Below are 5,460 nucleotides of genomic sequence, written 5' to 3' on the forward strand. Positions count from 1 at the left end.
ACTGAGTGGCCTTTCAGCCTACTGTTAATGGGCTGAAAGGGCATAACTATACATAACTATATACAGAAATAAATATTACAAATTCAGGCATCTGGAAATTTTACCAAAGGATAAACCAGACTTCTGGAGGTCCACAAGGATGTTTTCTTTATCTTGTTTCAAATGTCACAAGTTTTTTCAGCTTTTTTTTTTTTTTTTTTTTGAAATAAATCCACACTTGTGCATCTAGTTATGTTAACTCGTATTTTGTTAATTAAGCTATAGAATATATGTAAATATCTGATCACATATGCAGAATTCTGTCAGTAAACCAGGACATTACTGTAATATAATTCAGCAGCTATTTTGACTTTTAAACACATCCTTGAATTCTGAGTTACGTATTTCCTTGAAAACATAAAAAAAAACTAACATTGGTTATAGACAAATGAAGAAGTAAAAGTTGATTGGGTAGCTTCAGCAATTACAACAAGCAAATCTGTCGGTATTTAAAAAAACATTTCTTCTTTTTAGAAGAGTGACTGCTAGGAATGGTCATGTCTTAGAGTTAGACAAACTTTATTGTGATTTTGTATGAGTTTATGCAAAATTACATTTTGTTTCATACAGCTTACAACAGTGCAGTAAGATTGCAGTTGGAGTTGGATAAACATTACCAATATAAAGTGCAGCAGTGTTGAGAATGTAACAATGAAGGAGAAAAAAGTAACCACTTTAAATAATGCAAAAGGGCATTAATGTGAAAAAGTTCAATGCAGTGCAAAAATAAATATGGTGCAAAATGGAGTAGAATATTGAGTTGTGTCCTATTAAAAAGGATTATAAAAAGTTCAGCACGTTGGTTGTGCAAAATAATGATGCAAGTGTGATGCAGAGCAAGTAAGGTGCAGAGTCCAGTCATAATCATAGAACAGGAAAAGGCAAAGTTGTGGATTACTAATCAGTGGTTCTTAGCAGCACTGGTCATATTTATTTAACAGTGCCTGACTGTTTTGTTTAAAATTCTGAACTAAGCGTAGGATGTTTGCTTATTACACAATAAATTTTCTTAAATTAAAAGTTAAAGTTTTCATTGTGAGGTTGATCTATTGCAATCAACAGTGTATGATATCACTATGAAAGCAATGGCTCTTTGACTTGGTTGCAGAAACATCCACCAGCAACTTATGTTGTTCCAAATGTAAAGCATCCAATACATCCGCATGCTACTGATACTGTCAGACATTCATTTCACCCGAATCAGTTCAAGCAGCAGTGCAGTTGGCCTTTTCCTACTTTTAAGTCGGTAGCATTTGTCAATCATGTTAATTGAAAACTGCATGATTAAATGAAGCAATTCTCTTTACCAACAGTTTATTTTCCCTATCTGACATGTGACTGAGTTACAAAGGGGAATGTGTTTGCAACAGGTGCCTGTAACACAGAGCAGGCATGAGGGCATTCATGCTCACCCTCAGTAACCTCCCTCTGCCCCAAAAGTCCTGAGCCTGCCAGGGAAACCCGATTCCAGTTCAGACACTGGCACACTCTGCTACTGCAGCCGTTTCCCTGAAGCCACACTGAAAACTACAGGTTCTTCTAAAAACTGCCTTAGAGTTATATACATTTGACGTATTGGGATGCGAATGATGACTGTTTAAATGTCTTAACGTTTAAAAACTTGAAATTCAGTCTTGTTTTACATAAATGAACATTATCTATAAAATAACACTTTCTACATAAAGAAATGGCAGATTTTGTGGAGAATGTGTAAAAATTTAACTTTAACATTTTTCTTCAGCCAGTAATGTACTGATATTATTCTGCAGGAGATGTGAAGCTGTAGTATGAAAACAGAACAGAAAGGAAGCATCAGTCTAAAGCACCCATAAGCGAGGACATGATGCAGAGTGTACAGTGTTATACGTTTTGTTTTGTTTGTGGAGAATGGTGGAAGGCTCCTTGATTACTTTTATTAAAGTCACAGAAGAAAAATAATAGTCATGTCTTTAAACAATGATTAATCAATCAAGTTACAACTTCTATGTGTATCAAGTGACTAAAACAGAGAAAAGAGAAACACTTCCATGCACAAAAACATTCTTTTTGGGAGTTAAATGCCAGAGCTATTGATTGGAAAACTTAAATGATTTCAGTGACTTTGTAAAAAGAAAAAACAGTGAAATGGGTAGAAATCAGCTCCCAAATTAACTATGAGCTATTTATGTTGTTATCTGTGCATTTGCTCAAAAGAACTAAACTTATTTTTACAGAATACTAATAAGAAATCAAAGAGAACCAGGCTGGTCTATGTTCTTCCACATTGAAAATATTTGACTGGGGAACTATACGCTGCCTAGGTGCTTCCAATTAAAACACCTGGTTTCTTGAACATATTCCACACTGGGAACGACACAGGACATGTTACAGGAACCATGTCGCTTCTGGAGACAGGAGCTATATTTGGGAAGCCTGAAGTGTGCAAATTGGGAGAAGAATGTCTGGTTTTACTTACGAGGATGTAACCCTCTTTCCTAGTTTTCAAAAAAAAAATTTAAACTGAAGCCAAAAAGATAACCTTACTCCTGAGTCCCTGTATTTTTAAACATTGGTTTAGCTGTGTAACAGAAGAATGTGGTCTGATACTATTTAGTTTGAAATAAGGTAATTAGAGTTTTTAAGTTTGTCCATTGTTTTCAAGTGTTTTCTACAGTTAGTGAATTTATGCCACTGTGTTTTAGAGGACTTTAAACAGACAACTTCTTGACATTATAGTTCATTTATAGTTAGGACGTGTTTATATTATGCGCAATCTGTCAACTGAACTTAGACTGCATCGCCCATATGAAGTAACAAATAATTTTATGCAAGCAAATACAAGAAATGAGAACATTTATTCAAAACTTGACATTTGAAGAACTGTTAATTTTGTAAGGCCGAAAAGATTTTTTAAGAGGTTTGCATGTGGGGCACTTCTTTTTTTTTTTTTTTTACTCATTCAACTCAGCGACGACAAGTTAAAATCCAGTCACTGATTACCTCTGATAATCAGTGACTGAATGAACTCAACAGAAACAGCAGGTCCATGTTATTCATTGTCTGCCTTGACCAGACAAGAAACTTGAGATAAGGTGGAGACACATATATGTAGATGTCAGTGAGCAAGAATTCACCTGATGTGCATCCAGTCAGTGGGGGAGTGGCTGTTTAAAAGTAGGGAAGGTCTCAACTAACGCTTCCATACAAGAAACGTTATGAGATCATTTGAATTTTCCTTAAATATCAGTTACTGTTTGTTGTTGTAGCTCAATATTGTGTAAATATATTTTCTATTCAGAAAGCTCCCTGGTAAATTCCTGGTTTAATAAGAAAATATCTCAGAAAGAAGAATAACTGACTGGATAGGGACCTAGGAACCTAACAATTATTATTATTATTTTTTTTTGTTGGTTTTCAGAGCAGGTTTCTGGTGAAAGGATCCAGAGACTAAATCATGCACATACCTGAAAGTCTTCAGAGCTTAAGATTTGATATTAATGTTGATATTTCAGTGTTTTTGACTCCAATTTTACAGATTTTAAGGTGTATGCCTTTGTGACCATACACTCGTGCTGCAACAAATACTTGGGCCATCCATCTAATCACTGAATTTTAGAAATTCCAACCACTGTTGTGACCTTATAAAATCCAGGCAGTCTGCTTTGACAAAGTAGGTCTCACTCAAGAACTCAGTGATTTCTAGGGTAGTAAATGTTAGGATATATGAACTCTTGTCATTGTGTTGTCTTGCTACTTAAGTGGAATTATATTAATAGAAGTGATTGAGAACATCTCCAAGTCAGCGAGGTGGTGTTGGTCCATTATAACCCCTGTGAGCACATGCTGAAGTACATAGATTGCAGAAGGCTCCAACTTCCTGCAATGATATGCTGCAGAACTGCAGACCTTCCCATGGCTTTCAGATTAAAATGGTAAATGACCTGTACTTATATAGCGCTTTTTCAAGTCAGGAGACTTGACCAAAGAGCTTTACACTACATTCAGTCATTCACCCTTTCAGGCATACACTCACACACTGATGGTGGTAAGCTACAATGTAGCCACAGCTGCCATAGGGCTCACTGTCAGAAGCGGGGCTGCCGTACACTGGCGCCACCAGGCCCTCTGGCCGCCATCAGTAGACAATGCAGGTGAAGTGTCTTGCCCAAGGACACTTCACCTGCTGAAAGTCGGAGCAGGGGCTTGACTAGCTAGGGAAAGGTGGATAGAGAACAGGTTTTCGTGATCATCGCCATATAAACCACGTTTTCCTAGAAAACGTTTTCCTGTTTCTTTGTATCATAATCTGACAGGGTCAAGGTTTGGCAGGAGCCAGCAAAACCAGACCTACATGATTACATTATGTGAAATTCAACATTTTATACTGCGAGTGTTATGTGGGGCTGATTTTAAGAATTTGTGATTGGTCTTTTAGTTGCACAGAAAATAAATCTAAATGCTTCAGCGTATCAGGACATTTTGGCTAATTTCATGTTCTTAATATTTTTGGAACGGTAATTGGTATGGTGCCCTGCGATGGACTGGCCAGGGTGTACCCGGCACAAGCACCCCTCTCGGCCCTGCTTGGGATAAGCATGACGGAAAATGGATGGATGGATGGATGGATGGATGGATGGATGGATGGATGGATGGATGGATGGATGGATGGATGGATGGTGCTCTAAAATTACTGTGCATCAGCTAACAAAGCAAGGCCAGTCAAGACATAGATGATACATTTGATGTAGATTGGCCTCAAAAGCGTCAGGAGCCAAGCTTCGTCATCCACCATCATAGTCCGACCTCACAACTACATCTCTGAGCGATTGGTCAGAAATGATCATATACACTGACCTAAACTTAGTGGAAAGCTCTTCCTAAAGAATATTCATATTAAGAATGTGTGTTTGTATGTGTGAAAGTGGATGAAAGAATACTTTTGGCAACATAGAATAATGCCTGCTATGCAGTTTGCAGCACTTTTTTTCTTGAGTTAAAAAAATAATAAATAATAATCAGGATATAAAATAAGAATTAATATTAAACTTGTAGGACTTAACAAATTAATGTAAGAAACAATAGATACATTAATTATTTTAAATATTATAAATGGCAAACAATTTTTGATTGATTAACAATTTATTATTTATTAATTAGCTGCTAATCACCAGAAAACTGAGAGGAAAGAAAATTCACTGAAGGATAAGCTGTATAAAACTTCCATAATGCCTTCCTTTTCCTGATTATTTTATGACATATAAAAACATAACGCGGCTCAAATGTAAATTAGTTTCAGTAACTTTAACTTAAAAAAGCGAGAGGTGAGTGTTTCGCCTTTAAGAGTTAAGAAACTTGAAACCTTGTTTGCGCAACAATCAGTGCGGCTCATAGCCGCCAAAGTGTCTAGACTAGCACATGATGGTAGTCAGCCAATGGCTCCAC

The sequence above is a fragment of the Cyprinodon tularosa genome, unplaced genomic scaffold, assembly GCF_016077235.1.
Source record: "Cyprinodon tularosa strain WSP-4 unplaced genomic scaffold, ASM1607723v1 ctg16, whole genome shotgun sequence".
Classification (NCBI taxonomy): Eukaryota; Metazoa; Chordata; class Actinopteri; order Cyprinodontiformes; family Cyprinodontidae; genus Cyprinodon; species Cyprinodon tularosa.